General features: G+C 37.1%; 1 protein-coding gene across 1 annotated transcript in view; it reads left to right on the top strand.

Moving 5' to 3' along the window:
* SH3GL2 (SH3 domain containing GRB2 like 2, endophilin A1) overlaps positions 1–18,014 on the top strand; it is a 90,772-nt gene that overhangs the window by 32,284 nt on the left and 40,474 nt on the right. The window lies entirely within an intron of this gene.

Genomic DNA, 18,014 nt, shown 5'->3' with positions numbered 1-18,014 from the left:
CAGGACACTAGGGCCTGATGGCATCTGTAGGGGTAAAGCAAGCAGGTTTTAGTAGTAAATGCTGTAAGAAAGGGAGGATTGGGGTAGGGGGAAGGAAATGAAATGTTTGGGCTTCCTCACAACAATATTTAAATACTGACTATGTCCTAGGCCAGCTGGCTATAGTTAAGCTTGTGCATTTAAAGCAATTGGGTCAAAATGTTCTGGAGACATCTGCTGCAGTATATGAGCAGGACAGTGGGACAAGGAGGGAAGTCAGTTTACAGAATATGCATCAGTGTGTCCAGATCCTGTGACTCAAAATGTACCCTGTCTGTCAAACAGTCAAGCAAGGAATATATATATATATATTTCCTATGCTCTTTTATCATGCTGGTGTAGCAAGGCCTCAGAAGTAGAACTCAACCTCTTTTCCTGAGAGGAAAGTGTGTAACATAGGATCTGCTGAGTCTCAACTTCACTCACATTTTGCTTTATATGAAAGTGTTTCCTGTATTTTCCACTGCTTCTGTGAATATTTGTGGATGCAAGAAATCATGTGCAATCATTTTTGTAAAGGCTGTTTTTAAAAAATGAGGAGAAATGTGGAGAACATGGCATCAAAGGAGATGGGGAGATTTTATTGAGCCAATACTCTTTCATAGAGCAATATCACTTTTCTCTTATAGTGCCTCCTGTGACAGTGTCTAAAAGATTTTTATCTCTTTTCAAAGATGAGGAAACTGAGGCAATGGTATAGGCTATTTATTTGGCACTCCTGTGCAAGTATCATTTGTATGGGATGTGCCTTTTAAATGAGTAAAATAAAAAGCTATTTTGCTAATGCTTTTAGTGAAAAAATGGGTCTTGCAGAGCTCTCTAAGGATTTTGGACACAGCCTTACTGAGATTAATTTATGTGTATGTAGAATACCCTAATAAACATGGTTCGCTTAGCAAAGGTACATTATTGCTACTGATGTGCAGGCAGAGAAAATGCTTCATATGTAGTTATTGCTTTTACAGTTTCATCTGTAGAGTTAAAAAGCAGAATAGGTTAATGACATAAAGATTAGTAGCATGCTAGTTTTACCCTCCTGGACTTGTGAAGACCTTAACAGGGAAATTGATGTTGCTAGTAATGTTTCAACCTTCAGTTTTAAAGAGACTGTATATGGAGAAAGAAAGAGAAGGGAAGTACTCTAATTCTTGGTTTTGTTAAAAAATCGAGCTTTTCCATTCTGATACTGTTGTCATGATCACATAGACAGCCTGCACATTTATCACTGTTTCAGTTAAACTGCATAAACTTAGCACCAGACAGAATCACTCTAACAGAAGTTCTATTTAAAGAGTACTGTGGGCCTGATAAAGTCTGTTTTCAGAGGAATGAGACAGACATAAGAATACAAGTGGAGGTGTGATTATCTCAGAGCTACTTACATCTGTATTAGTCAAAATCCCTGGTAAAATGTCCAGTCGTGCTTGTTCCTTTCCAAAATAAACAGACGTTGTGTGTAAGTGAACAGCTTGTGTTGAGAACGTCAAGCCGCTAATTAAATTCTGCAATAGTTTTCACATTTATTTCATTTAACCACACAGTGAATATAATCCTAAGAAGTCTTCCAAGAAGGAAACTGTACTTTGAGAAACTTCATGTCCCTGACAGAACCAGAGCAATGAAGGGTTCTTGACATCCATCTCCCCGCCTGCTTTAAAAAAATAGTATTTTTTTAAGGTCAAGTACCTGACCTTACATTTAATTATTCATTTGTCAGCCATAACAAACAGAAGCAATAAAATGTGTGCAACTTGGATGATTCTTTGTAATATTTACAACTTCTGAACCTGGTTCCTACCTTAAAACTTTCTAAAAATAATCATTCAACAAATGAAAGGAGGACCACTTTCTTTTCTCTGGTTTTTCTTTATGATCATGAACTGGATCAATGAGTTTGAAATTAACTAACAGGTGGCACTGAGAACTCATTAAGAAATCAGTCTTAATGTCCACCTCCCTTACAGATTGTGCCACTTGAGGATATCAATGACAGACTATGATCATAGGAATTGCCTTATGATGAAGACAAAATGCTGTGTAATTGAAGACTGTGTCTCTGTTTCTTCAGATCACTGGAGAGTATCAGCACCTGTTACCAGAAACTAAATTTTCACTTGTTTTTTAAAGAAACCGAATTATTCCAAAACAAGTCTGTTGAGTAATTTTATCACATGGAATATCACAGGAGAGCATGGTACGAAGGTAATGTTATACAGACAGGGAGTCTTGATAAATATTCAGTTTCTTTTGGATCTGTCTTTAGCAGAATGATTTCTTCTGTTTCTTTTCAAGGAAAAGAAATTAAAATACCTATCTTCTGAAAAACATTGATGACTAGTAAGTGGTGCTTTTTCACATCTTTCTGTTACACCTTGTGTCCTTGGAGTGTTTGTTTTTCCCCTATTGCACTGAATTTTGTGTGTGTTACTCCAGAATAAAAGGAAATTTATCGGAAATTTGAAAAGCATCTTCTGTCTCATCTTTTAAATGCAAGTGAGTAGATATGGAAAGAATATCTGCTGTTGTGGTGTTGTATTATATATCATAAATTAATTATATTTGTACTTCAAGCACTGGCTTTCGTTATGGCTGGCTACTATGATGAATGGCATATTTCCATATGGAGCCATTAAGAAAGAATAATTGTGAAATAGGTATTTTGTCATTCATCCTTCAGAGAGGAGGTGATGACGTCAGATCTCCTTTGAGCAAGACATCCTTGGAAGCTATATCACACCAATGTAAGTACAGTCTTTCTACAGCTGCAAAGCACAGTGCCCTACACCTGCAGACTGCAGATGGCTTACCTAGATGGCCAGGACACTTTTTAATATGTATGTCAAATGGCTGGCTGGCTGAAAACTCAGCTGAACAGCAGTCAGCATCCTAGAAGCTGACTCTGGATTTAGGTGAGGACAGCAATTTGCCTGGGCTGGATGTCGCTAGATTCTGCTCCTGGCCGTGAGTTCCAACTGCTGCACCACTTTGCTTTGTGGTGGGATTTTTCCTTTAATGAGGAAGGGGACCATGACCAAAATGATCTCTTCACAGACAGTTTGCCTCAGCTGAATTCTTGACATTTTTAATAGAAGGTAATGTAGTTGTGTATAATAGCAAGAAAATGCACATTTCATGAAGGAAGTGCAGATCTACCCACAGCTTTACCACCAATAATAGCCAGTATGAACTGGCATGTTTTTGTCCAGATTGGTTGCACCTGGAAAGAAAATATATTTTGTTGATGGCACTTCCTTGTCAGGACAGTCACAGCTAATTAGGATGCAAACTCCTCTTAGCTGTTACATAGTGAGTATGTGGGTTAGTTAATGAGTCCTGAAGATGTGGGTTTGGTTTTGGGTGCCTTGTTCATATTTGTTCTGGTGGTATCCTGAGAATGACAGTATCTCTATGTTGATATGGTCTTAGCAGATTTAAAAAGCAGTTAAGATTTTACTGCTGCAGTAGGACATTTGGGACCTGGTGATGCGTATTGCATATTATAGTAGCACCCAAGCCAGACAGTCTAATGGGACATTGCAGTGCAGTTACTCTCACTAGGACCAGATGGAGCTGCATGGTCACACTGCAGTTGCCAAGGGTAACTGCAGTAAATGCAAATTTAATCTTTGGAGGCCTGAGTTCCATATCTCGGTATTCCCCTGGGGTGTCTGGACCCAGTTTCTCTGCTGTCATCTTCCTTCTGTGATCTATCACTCACTTCCTGTGCTCTATATTCTTACAAAATAATGCTTTAACTTACTGTTACAGTCTTTCAATAGTATCTAAAGATATTTTGCACTGATGTGAAGAGCAGTACCAAATGATCAATTAAGATAATGAATGAACGTGGCACAGTGCTGTTGAAGTTGTGAAGAACATTAGAGATCAAAATGAACTTTGCTTTGCCTTCATCCAAAGTCAGGAGTAGCAGTTGAAGTTAGCGCTTAGGATTCTTGTTTGCTGTTTGTATCAGGAGCATTTATAAGGCTAGCTTTTATTAAAGCTGATCAATCTGAAGCTAGATGAATGCTGAACAGGCTGCTCTTTTGATACAGTTGGTATCAACTGCAACATCCTGATCAGAAATTAAAATATGCAAGTATTAAAATTTATCAAGATATAAGATGCTAAGAGTCTTAAACCACTGAAGAAATAAACCTTTGCTGCACCTTTACTTACCATGTCTCTTTTTCTGTGCTTTGGGGCATTGTCCCCTAAACCAGAAGAAAACAGAACAAGAACAGAAACATAGCTTCTTCATGGAATATTTTCAAGCCTCCACAGCTTAAAAAAAGCTACAAATATTTTTTAAAAAGCATACTGCATTATCAGGTTAATCATTCCATTAATCATATAATTAATCATAATCAGAAGTTCAGCTTGCTTTTCAGCCCTTTAATGCTGGAGTTAGATGGTTCTGGTAGACCTTCTTGTAAAGTCCAACATATATCTACCAAATATAACAAAATCTTGACCCCAAGTGATTTGTTTTCACCTCAAAATATCCATCTTTTTTTTGAGTAGTAGCTCTCTGGCTTTTCTGCATGTCAATATTCAATATCTCTTTTACAGAGATAATGGTTACTGCAGATGTCTAGCAGCCATAATATCCTAATATGTTTCAAAGATTGGTAGTTTTGTGCTGTACATCCATTGAGTAATAATTATTTATATAAACTTGCTGCAAATGATATATATGTATAGTCACAGATCCACAATATTTCTGGAACATACTCTCTTTTAAGAAAGGCTTGTTTAGGTTTGGTTTCAATAATTGTAAATCGGCTAATTTAAAATCCCATTAAATGTTACAAATACTGCAGCCACATATGGTACACAGACTCTTCTTAGAGCTTGATAATCCTTTTGATTTTGGTTTGGAAAACACTGCAGAGAAGCATAGAAGAAATGACTTGACCTTTCCTCTAGTACTCAAAGATAGCCTCCCAAAATTCTCAGAAATGCTTCTGCACAGCTCTTACTCATTGTTCTGTGGAACATACATTCAGCAGGTAAGGCAAGGGAAAACTTCAGCAAGGAACAAGAATAAAATAGCATAAATAGTAACCAGCCTAACCGAAAAAAGTGGGTTTAGGTTCTCTCCAGCTGAGACTTTGTCGGAGTTCAACTGATGCAGAAATAGTACAACTGAAATTGTTGTCACAGGAGATGGAGTCTCACAGAACTTCAGCTGCGAATTGAACTATCAGATTCTAAACTCTCATTTTACTGACTGTGGATGTGCTAATAATATCTTTAAGAGGAAGAAATGTGCATTGAAAAGAGTTGAAGGTAAAGTAGGGTCAAGACCTAGGATAGAGTAATGTACCTCAATGCTGTAATGAGTAGCAAGCTTTTACGTATTTCATTAAAAGGTAATGAAGGTTTCAAAATTGGCAGTTCCATAAGGGAGACATCCCCATGACTCATCTTGCGTAAGCAGAGCTGAGTCCTCATGCCAAAAATAGAATAAAGTACTCCCATTCTATGAAGTGAAAGCAACATAGTTGAGGAAATATAATTTTTTCCTTTTTTTTTTTCTTTTAACTTTATTTTAGTTGTGATTTTGTTGCTCTCAATTAAGCAAGATTTTCACAAACTCATAAAGTCTCAGCATGGCATTAAAAAAAAATCAGTCAGATGTTCTTGTATGTGTAAGAAATTGTTACCTCAACCACATCATTCAGTACCAACTGTTTTAATTGTGATAATTTTCAAATTAGAGGGCATCTTATTAAAAATGGACATTAATTGCCCTGTGTTCCATCATGATTTTAGAAACTGTGTCTTTTTAAGGACATTAATGAGTGCTTCTGTTAGATGTATGGAAAAATAATCCAAGTGAGTTTTTCATATTGTATGACTGTAAATGGTTTAGATTTAAAAAAAAAAGAACCATATTTTTACTGTATTTTCATAGCCCCATACCCAAAGATGTTTTTTTTATATTTTGTCATAATACTATTTCTAAACATAAGATGTTAGCCATAAGAAGTCAAGACTTTTGAAGTAGCAGTAGCCATGGCAACCTTCACTCTTGGGGGCGTAGTACAGGGTCTCTTGCTGTGTGGCTGGACGTACACTGTATGTGACTGGATGAAATATTACTATGTATGGAAAAATTACTTATGACTTCATTAAAAACTACTTTTTCTAGGTTATGCAAAAAATTAGCTGCAAGCTGCAAGTCAAGAAATTAGTTGTCACTGCTGTGCTTGTTCCATCAAACAGTGGATAAAGACACTGTTGTGCAAGCAAGGTCTATTAAGCAGGGCATGTTTTGTGAATTATTCTTTTTATTTCATTCTATTTTCAGTTTTCTTCTCACATTCTGCTTACTTTTCTTTATTTCCTCCCTTTGTTTTCCTTATTTCTCAGGGGTTTTTTTTCTGTTTCTCTGTTTTCTGCTCTCGATCATCCTTTGAACTTAGAACTGGTGAATTTGTAAAACAAGTAAATAGACTTTTTTTTTTAACTTTCTTGGAAGATGTGCATGTTTTTAACCCCATCTGAGTTGTACTGATCTTTAACTGCATAATTCTCACTGCAGCCCGTTGGAATAATTGAGATGTCTTGTGATAACTATCTTTAAGTATTTCAGAATTAAAATACAACATTTTTTCTGAAGATGTGTTTTTCCTGAGGACACAGGGGCTCACCAAGGCAATATTTAGGTGAGTGATGTTCTCTTGAGCATCATAAGTATTCAGCAATGCAGTTAGAAATATCTGAGTGAAATTCTGAAGCCCTTGTTGTTTCTACTGTACTACAAAAAAAAAAAAAAAATTGTGAGCAGGGTTTAAGCCTCGTACATAACAGCAAAGGTGTTTATGATCATGTATGCTTGTCAATCTATAAAAACCAGACTAAAATGATATCCAAACTGTATTTAGCAAGCATTAAAAAATAGGGTTTTCTACAGAGTTTTTATCAAAATAAATTCAAACATTTTTTTTTAGCTCCCAGGTAATAATTAATATGGTGGGAAATGATGTTATGAAGAATTTAATCTTTATGCAGGTTATGGTTTTGTTGTAAGACGGTTCTGTAGAGATTGCACAGTAGAGCTGAAAAAAAGTAAAACCCATGTGTTTTTTAAAGTAATGCTACCCATTCTATATAGTGAATGAGAAAATTATAATGAAATTGCAACCAGTTCAAAAATAGTAAGAGTTTATATACCTTAGTGATATATGCAGAGAGCATATTAGGAGCCAAATTAAAGTTATTTAGAAAGTCTAATTGTGCCATTTCTTGTATTTTTGAATGCATCTGTAAAACCTTCCTTACTTTCAAAATAATTTTATGCATGTGGTTTAGTTTATGTTTGTATGTCTCTAAAATATAGTTACATAGATAGTATTTTAACAATAAATACAGAGACAGTATTTAAAAAATAATTTTAGGTTGCAAATGACTTATTAGAAATACAATTTATTATTAAAGATACATTCATTATGGTTTCATAGTATTAAAAGCTTACATATTGTTATAAATTTAAATTATTTATTTTATTTTAATTTTTTATCCATATCTATCAAAACAAAGAATACAGATCTTCAAGTTAAGACAACTGCTGCATTATTTCTCTGAATGTTGAGGAATTTTTACTTTTCAGACAACTAGAACAAAGCTAACCTAGATATTTATAAAGTTGCTTGGGAATGAAAAAGGAAAAATTGTATCCAAGCAACATCACCTTAATAAATTTACAACCTTGTTGCAGTGTGTTGCAACTGGGTTGGTGTCCAGGGAGGGTGCAGCTGCCAGTGTCGGGCATGGGAACAAACGAGACGGGTCTTTCTTTCAGAAAGCTTGAGAATCCATTTATTACCCCTGGGGAGGAGGGAGGGATGGAGAAGAATGACCAGGCAAAGGCAGGGTCGTGGGGTTTTTATAGGGTATTGCAGGGGTGGAGTTAGGGTTCGAGTCAAAGGAGGAGTTATCAGCAACACAAAATGGGTAAAATCAAATTCCTGTCTCTTAGGATCAGAGAACATTCCATAATTCCCCCATCTTTAAACTGATCAATGCATGCTGAATAACCTATAATAAGGGGATTCTCGGGAACATGACTTAATAGTTTACAAAACCAAAATTAATAATTAAGCTAAATTAACAAGGAATAGAAAAGCATTTCAGACTTAATTACAAAGGATAAAGTAACAGAGATGATACTTGATTTAATGAATACATTTTTACTTAATGAGTTGACAGTTCAGTCTCCTTTGGCTTATGATCTTCTCACCAGAAGGGGTGCAGTTTTTTGATCTCCTCTTCATGAGGGGCACAGTCCTTAGTGTTGGGTCTTGGCTTTGGTACTGGTATAATGGGTGTTGTTATCTTGAATGATGATGACTGTGAAGCAAGGGAAGCGGCGGGGGGCCCTGGCATAGCGCTTGAAGCGAGGCCAGCATGAGGGGGCGGTGGCGAGACCGGCTCGTTTCTTCACGGGGCTGAGCAGCCCCGCCATGCTGGCCTGAGGCAGGGCTAGCTGCAGTAGCAGGAAGGGAGAGGTTCGGGACCGGAAAAGAAGGACTCTGGTGGGAAAAAGGGGAATCCTAAACAGCATGCTAAGAGCCATTTTCAGAAGGAGGGCACAGGACGGCATAGCCATCACCATCCTGAATAGGGAACAGAGGATATGGAAAGACAGGGTCCAAAGGAGGACACAGGATGGTGAGAGGACGGTAGCGCTCCAACGTCACTTCTGGACGGATTCCGTCCCTTTGTTCTGCCTTCAGAGAAAGGGGGATAGGGTGGTGAAGAGGGACATGGAGTGATGGAGAGATGGTAGCAACTCCATGCTGTCTTGGCAGTTTTCACTCCTTGCCACACTGTTAGGAACAAAGGGTAAGGAAAGATATGGGCAGCTTCACAGATACTGAAAAAGAGGGTTCACAGGAGAGGGGACCAGAGATCTACGGCATCAACATGCTGCATGCAATCATCCTTAACCGTCCATAATTACCCTCCAGGGCTTTACCATCCATAAGCTGCACCAGACATGTCAGGAAAGTTGACAAGAGTCCGTCTAATAGTCCTTTTGCAGGCAAAAACTCCCTCACATGAAAAAATTGTTCATAAGTGTCTTGCTGAGTGATGGTAGATGTCAGTCCCATCGCCAGGTCCCAGTAAGCTGGTGCTCTTACTGGGAATTCCCCTCCCTGTAAGCTTTTTACCCCCATGTATTGTAAAATGCAGACGAACCCAATGGGAAGAGATGATGATGTCCAACATCAGTTCAGAAGGCTGAATAATTTTATTATAACTATGCTATAATACATTAATATACTATATAAAGGAAAATACTAAAACTTCATACCTACTTTCTCTAACTACCATATCTAACTACTAACAACTTGTGACCCTGTTCTCGAGAGTCCAGACACAGGTGGATTTGATTTGCCATCAGGCCCAAACAATCCTCACCAGAATCCAATCAAGCAATCACCCCAGGTAAACAATTCTCCAAGCACATTCCACATGAGAAAAACAAGGAGCAGAAATAGAAATTTTTTTCTCTAGGGTATTGCAGGGGTGGAGGTAGGGTTCGGGTCAAGGGAGGAGTTATTAGCAACACAAGAGAGGTAAGATCAAATTCCTGTCTCTTAGGAATAGGGGTGTTCCACAAACATCCTAGATCCACTTACTCAATATTGAAACCAATTTCTGATCAAAAAAGAACAACTTATATAAACTACTTGTTTTGTATTTTGTTCATGTGTCTGGATTTCTGGTAAATATCGTAGTTCCTCCACATTAATACACAGCTATCAAGAAGATAACAATTAGTTCACTTGTGCCTGTATTTTCACAGGCATACACGTCAAGCTTCACTGACAGCAGTGTAAAGTGAGATGTTTTGACAGGCAATGACCTCTGTATTTGAATGTAAATATTACATTGGCTTTCAAATGGCAGGAGGAGGTTAGTGTAAAAACTATCTTCCCATTTAAGGATCTGGTGGCACCTGCTTCTTGAGGAAACCAGTGTGAGGATGTTCTGTTCTTGCTCTGTTGAGGTCGCAGGGACCTGGGGTCTCCTGTCCTTGAGCCTGTGCATGGTGACCCTGACTGCTAAGAGGGAGGATGGTGGGGCATTTGCTCTAGTCCTCAGAAAGAATCTTGGAGGGCAGGGGGCAGGGTAGTAATGCACTGTGGGCTATGTCATTTAATAAAGTTATGTGTGCTAAGCAAAATACCTGGGAAATGCCAGACAGGAAGAGAGGAAGAATTTGGGGAAGAGTTAGGTTTCACATTATGAAGTGTGGGGACAGATTTGGCATGGGAGATTTCCCCATGAGAAATGAAGGAGAGTCTGGCAGTTCAGGGAGATGCTGTCCAAGAGCTGTCAGTACCAGCTTCTCCTTTGGTCTGGTCAATTTGGTCTCTAATGCAAAGAATCACAGAAGTGACAATCTTGCTTCTGATCCAGCATCTTCTCCTAGTTTGCTTTTCATTTTTTTTCATTTGTACAAATGAAGAGATAAATCTGGTCCCAGGAGGAGCTTCTTGTGATCAGCACAGAATATTCTCATGCACAGGCCAGTTACATGCTGCATATTTGTATCTCAAATGTCCGTGCAAGCAAACTGACCAATCAGATGATAACAGTGGTACATCTCGCATATTAAATTATGTAATAACCCTTACTTCTTTGCTGAACTTGGACATAATCATGTCATGTCAGTCGTCCTGGTATGTTTGACTTCTTACCTTCAGGATAGATCAGTAATTTCTGTATTTGAAGAAAATCTTCTCTAAGGTATGCAGTACTTCAACATATGGAATGTGAGCATGGACTACATTATGTTCACTCTGAAAGGTGATAGTTGGGTTTTTCTTTTGACTTGTGGCACTTGTGACTAATCTGTTGCATTCTTTTTGGCATTTGTACTTATCAGAAAGTCAGTGATAGCCCACGTCTAAATGTATCTGTGATAGAAGGATTACAATTTCAATATTACATTTTGTCAGGACTACCAACTTTTGGTGTGTTTCTTCTGAAATACTTAGATAAAGTTCTGTATTCAATTTTTTTTATTTACAAGACTGTCCCTTGGATTTGGAGGTGGTTGTTTTAATTTTTTTTTCCTAAACTATAAATCCAGCTGAACCAGCATAAAAGAAACCTGTCTCATAAGTCAAACAGAACATTAATCTGGAGGGCAAAATGTGGAAAAGGGTAAGTATAGGAATATATTGACATCCTATGCTTTGTGTTGGTAAAAAGTTCATTCTTTTTTGAAAGGACTACCGTAGGGATTTTTTGTTAATTGGTTGTTCTTTTAGCCTTTATTTTTTGTTGTTGTTGTTTTCAGTTAATTTATTGAAATAAAATGCTCTGAATTTTTCTTAATGGCTCAGGAAGCTTATTAAACAGCCTAGAACAATGCTGGGGTACAACAGTAGAAAAAAACCTGCTCATAAATAAATTGTATTTACTGACAGGAAGTCAGTGTACTTCCTTGGTAATGATTCTGACATGATAATGCAAAGTATGCTGTAGTTCTTAAAGGATACTGGAATTTTATTTTTATATTTTTTATATTTTATAGCTGCTTGAGAATACCTCATTTTGTAAGAACTCCTTATTTTGGAAGAATTTATCTGTATCTTAACTCATGTGTGAAGTATTTCTTTCAAATTCCACCTCATTAAATGCTTATAACAAACAACACAGTACATTTAAAACACAAATGATTTATTAATGATCCAGTAATGACTTCTATTTAAAAGCTGGTAAACCTTTTTCATGGTACAACTGGTAAACTTGAAGTTGCATGTCTATATAGACATATACTGTGTGCTGCACATAGCAATCACATGTTATTTATTTTGAATAATTAAGAGAAAACAAGGGCAATGAAGCTGGTGAAGGGTATGCAGCACAAGTCCTGTGAGGAGTGGCTGAAGGAGGTGGGGGTGTTTAGCCTGGAGTGGAGGAGGCTCAAGGAAAACCTTATTGCTCTCTACAGCTGCCTGAAAGGAGTATGTGGTGAGGTGAGGGTCAGCCTCTTCTCCCAGGCAACCAGAGGCAGGGCAAGAGAAAACAGCCTCAAGCTGCACCAGAAGAGGTTTGGATTGGATACTAGAAAAAGCCTGTTCACAGAAAGGATGATCAGACATTAAAAAAGTCTGCCTGGGTTGAATTACCATCCCCAGAAGTGTTCAAAAATCATGTAGATGTGGTACTTAGGGGCATGGTTTAGTGGTGGACTTGGCAGGGCCAGGTTAACTAGTTAGGACTTGGTGGTATTTTTTCCAACCTAATCGAATCTATGATTCCAAGACTACCTGTGAAGAAGATGTGTTTTAGTAGCAATTTACCTAAAAGCATGGAAAGATGTTCATAAAAGAAGGCTATTCAAAACTCAAAATTGACTTCTGGTTATCTGTGTCTGCTTTCTCACTGTTTTGAAGGTATGAAGCATCTGTCCTGGGACAACATTTGCTTCAGAGATTCCCAATGCTCACCTACCCTCTCTGCTTTGTATTTGCATGAGCAGCATTGCACTGTACTGTGTAGGAAACCCATCACATGAGATTCAGACCTGGTGGATTAATTCTCAACCTCAATGGGCCACATTCTTGTTTTGCAATGTGTAGAGCTCTAGAGCAAGAGCTTACTGGATTCTATATGTTTTTTCAGATAACCTACTTCCTTGTGACATGGATGACTCCTGTGAAACCATGCAAAGTTATGAGGGAGATGTGGGACCTCCATCACTGATAATATCATAAGACAATGATTTAATCTTAAAGATAGTTCAAAACTTCAGCAGAAGAGAGAGAACAGACTTGACTTGCTGTTCCTGGTGAGGAGCTGATGAGCTGTATTATGTATAACTGGGCTTTTGGAAGTCCCTCTGAGCCTTGCAAGTACTGAATTGCAGTAGCAAAGCTGAGAAATAGCAGGCTGTCAAATCACTGTCTCAAGACAGTGCCAAATAGGCACCACAGCTTGAAAGCATTCTGCAATTGATTGAAGTGCTCTGCTCAGTGCTATACTAGAGAGCTATGAGAAAGCAGATACTTCTTGCAGGAAACAAAACAGAATTTAATACCTCTTTAGGGCTCAGAATTCAGCATCCCTGTTATCTAAGTCAGAAATTTTTTATAAGGTGAAAACAAGGACTGAAAACTTATAGAATCAAGAATCTGTTTAATGTAAAGAAAAGATGATTAAAGACTAAAAGTCTGTACTATAAAGAAATAAAAAAATGCTTGTCTGTTTCAGCTTTTATGTCATCAGCAGTCACAGTGGGTCTCTGGAAGCAGAGTAAATACATTCTATATATAGTGTGATCATAGTTACTTCTCTTTTTCAGATAGTGGTAGGAACAAAATTGAGTTATGTTTCTGATTTTGTGTTTCAGAAAAACACAAAAGTTTTCATTCTTACACTGCTATGGAAGCAATATTAATTTACAGTATGTACAGGAAGAAAATATGGAAGATTGTTCCTATAGGTTGAATTGAAACTTGCATGTTTGAAGAAATTACTTCAGAAAGGCTATGTTATGGGATGATTTTGTGTTCTCACAAAAACTGGATGTAAAACAAACCAGTTAATGTAACCTAGGATGACATATGATATGTGAATATATTGTTATATGAGTGATTAAGGTAGTTAAAGGACCTGTCTCAAGGTACTAAAATAACTCAGTACCAGTTAACAGAGTTTGACCTATAAGTCACGAGCTTGTATCAAGATGAATTGTGTAGGTGGAGCTAAAAGTAATGGCGCTCCTGGTCTGCTGCAGAGCAGTCCACTACCCTGCTTTAAAACAAAACCGACAATGTTCAGGAAATTAGTCTTCTAACTCCCAGGGATGATGCTGTGAACACTGACGTAGCATCTTATAAACAAACTTAAGCTGTTACCAGTCCAGGAATTTATGGCCCCAGAAAAAAACAGTTTCTCTGATAATTTATATAAATTTTCAATTAAAAAATAACAAAGTGGTTTTTCTAATGGGTTTTGTTTAATAATATCTCTGGAATTGTATGTTCTACTATGTCAAAAATACTCAGTGCAGGGTTTTGCCTAGGCTTTGTTAGAAATAGAATGAGGTAGAGTATAATTTCATGTCTATTTGTGGCATGAATTTGTTTTGCATGATATATTAATGTACAATTATATCAATAACCTGATTCAAAATTTACAAAACAAGGGCACTAAAGTTATGTTCCCTCTGGGCCAATTTAATAAATTGAAATCATTTGCTAATGACTTGACCTTTTGTGGTTTTTTTATTCAGCCATATTGTATATAGATCGAAGATTTCTCTGCTATGCAAACAGATTGGTATTAACCAGAAGCATATTATAATCTTTTGTTTACACTGCAGAATTCAAAATTACACCACAGAATTCAAAATAGTTCACTTTTGCATTTTTTCACATAGACCTCCTTACATTTTTACCTGTTGCTAAAACTGCCCCTTGCTGAGTTAATTAGTAAGAGAGCCAGCATTTGCTAGACTTATTCTAACAACTGGACAATTAATTCTCTTTAAAGCTAATATGATTTAGGAAAATTAATACAACTGTATATTTAGTTGCCAAAATACATAAACAGGTTTTAACCTTAATATTTATAAATGTAACTGAAGCTATTCAGCTTTGAGTAAAAAAAAATGCCATTAGACACTTCAGAATTGGAACAGAATGCTAGTACTAGAAAACTGGTGTTGGTCGATGTGATGTGTGGAGGCACTGTATCATTTCATACATAAGGTACATACATATCATTTCATACAAAAGGTAGCTTTTTACCTGTCAGTAGGTGAAGGGAGCTTTTATTGTGGCCTTCACTTTCCTCTCAATTTTTTGTATCAGTGTAGCAAAGTGGAACCACAAGGTTTATTTTCTGAACTGAGACCCTATGGGCTTGCAAACTGATACAGAGTTTGCAGGTGCTTTCTGCAGGACAAGTGATGATAAGTGATGACAGGCTTCGGAACCCTTCTAACCTACTGCAAAGTATACTGAATCAGGGACTTGTCATCATAAATGCTAGATCATTATACTTAGTGCAAAATCTAAGATGATTTAAAGAAAAAAATACCTCACTTCACTAACTAACTGGGGGGCATTCCCCTTGTGGTTTGAACTGATAGTGGAGAAATCCTTTGTTTGGAAACTCTTGCACAATTTAGTTTGTTCCAGTCTATGTGCCTTCAAAAGATGACACTTGTTTCTTTGACCTGGAGACTTTCCATCCACTGCATGCGTAATTACTCGTCTTGCAGGAAGTTTCTGAAATCAGTTAAAATATGTTGCTAAAACCATTGCTAAGTGCTTAGATAAAGGTGAGACTGCAGATGTTGAAATACTCTTCCAGTTCATGGTCTTGAAAAATTGTTTTTATTGCCAGAAAGATGTCTCCACCATGAGAAGAAACACAACAAAATATTTCTATTGTGGAAAAGAGCTAGATAAATTTAATTTCATACTCAAAAGGAAGAATGTTGTATGTAGTGGTTTATTTGATTATACATCCAGTGCAGCTACAGGGAATTACTTTGGTAACTTCTCTATGCAAAAGTCCTAACATTAGTACTGCAGAAAGGTGTTGTGACAAACACCTTTTCTTGCTGTTATTCAGCCAGCTGGTGCACATGGACATTAATCTGAATCAGAAACAAAGTTGAATCCATTCAGGATATTGAATATTTGCTTGGGATATAATCCTTGGTGTGAGTTAGTGTGAGACTGAGGAAAAATAGTAATTTGAAACTAGGTTTAAGTGGTTACTAAGAGAGGGTAAGAGTTCCGTTAAGAGCATTATAAAGCATTTTAATACAGTATTTATTCCTTTTAGATCCAAGTTAAAAGAATTGAATAATTGCCGTTTGTCCAACAAGTACTCTGTTGTATGTGTCTACAGTAATAGCACAAAAAGATCCTGATCTCCGTGGTTCGTAGATTCTGATCCTAGAGACCTAGAGATTTTTTAGATAATGAAGCCCCTTATTCCTGACTTTCTGCCAACACATACCTTTCCCTTTTATTTTCTTCTTAATAGAATTATTTTAATTCCACTGGTGCCTCTCTGGAAACCTTAACTCAGTCACAAATCAAAAGTGGAGTGGCTGTCCCATACTTTTGAAAAGTGTTGTGTTAACCCCTGAAAGTACGAGCACTGTATCTTTCTGTAGGCAGGTGTGACTGGGTCATGTCCGTGGTGCTATAGGTCTCAGGTCAGGCTGCTTAGAGCTATTGCTGTCTTCCTCTAGCTGAATTTCAGCCAATCTGTCCTCACTACCCAAGGCATTTTGATGCCTGCTACAAAGGTGGATTTAGATTCTGACTGAACTGTGAGTTGGAGTATAGACCTTCACTTTACAAAGAGCGGTACAATTCATTCCAAAAAATTCTCTTGAAATGAAAATACTTAAAATTCTTCCACCTGTCCAGTTCACCTGAAGTGTAAATCACAGAGTCTAGATAATTGCACATAAACTCTTAATCTAGCAGAGATCTTGCTTATATTGCATCCATATCTAAAAAACACCAGCTGTCATTTTCTACACTCTCTGGGACCTTTTTTCCATGTGTTCAAACCACCTGGACTAGTATTTTTTATGCTGGTGAACAGGAGCAGCACAGATCCATGCTTACATTGCAGTTTCAGCTATTCTTTTCCATTTTAGATTTGTATAGCTGAAAAATCACTGCATGCACTGGCATTCTTTTTTTTTCATGTCAATTGTTTTATTCTTACATCCAGAAATTTCTCTTCAGTTTTCTGTTTCTACACTGGTTTAATTTCTTTGTTTTGATTGTTCTAATTTTCATCATCCGTTTCATACTAGATGCTTTTCTTTTTTATGTGTATTTTTCAATGTTGTTTTTATCTCCTTTACAGTTCTGTTCAATGTTTTTTGCTTCCCAGTAAATCTATCTTTTATTTCATAAGTCAGAAGAGGTAAAATTTTAGCTTGTGTTTCTTAGAAACAATTGTTATGGTGACTTTACTTACAGTTCAAGATTTGTATAATGACATTATAGGTTTGAAAAGCATTATAGAACTGTCCTTGAACCTAGTTTGAGATGCTGCATATGTCTTTAATTGTTTGTTACAATATGACATTTAAGCATCTACTCCTGTTTTGAATTTTATTTTATAGCTACTCTCTGAAAAGTCTGTACATGGGGCTTACAAAGTTCTAAAAAACCTGTGAGTTTAGTAGTGTTAAATGATAGCAGTGTGATGAACTTCAGATGAATCAGTGGCAAATCCAAGAGTTAGATTACCCACCACCATCTGTGATGAGGAAAGAGCTGTGTCCTGATTATGAAAAAATGCTCAGAGCTAATATTCTCTGAGTCATAGCTCCACCCAAGTTTTTATAGCTGTGTACAGAGATGTATCTACAATTTTTTAAGTGAAGGATTAGGTTTGCCCAGGTACAAACACAGCATCTTGCAAAAAAAGCTGGACCATAGTTCCTTCTGAACAGTCTTCAGACATAAAGTCTTTTAACATGTTTCTAATAACATCAGAAAATAGCAAAGTATGATTTGTGTCTTTAAAATAATGAATTTAGACTTCACATAATAGTGGTACTGTGCAAGAAAATAGGATCTTCTCTATCATCATCTTGAATATCAAAGAATGCTTACAAGGTCTCCCTGTTGCTAATAGTAACTGGCAAAATTGACAACAGCCATTACAGACTGTGCATCCTTATGATGCAATTTAAAGTTTAATGAATACAGAGTTATTTTGAGGAACTGACTGTAACAGAGATTCCTGGTAATGGTGCCCCTGTAAGGAGGGAGGAGTCATATGCTACAGTCCTGAAGAATGTGAATCAGGTAAGAAATAAAGTTAGGCCTCTGAACTTAAGAAAAGCAGAATTTAGCTCTTTAGGGAGATAGTCAATAGGATCCCCTGGAAAACTGGCTTCAGGGAGAAGAGAGCAGAACAGAGCTTGCAGATCTTTAAGGAAGTCTTCCACA

This window comes from Anomalospiza imberbis, chromosome Z (assembly GCF_031753505.1).
Source record: "Anomalospiza imberbis isolate Cuckoo-Finch-1a 21T00152 chromosome Z, ASM3175350v1, whole genome shotgun sequence".
NCBI lineage: Eukaryota > Metazoa > Chordata > Aves > Passeriformes > Viduidae > Anomalospiza > Anomalospiza imberbis.
This window is presented reverse-complemented; position numbering and strand designations above follow the sequence as displayed.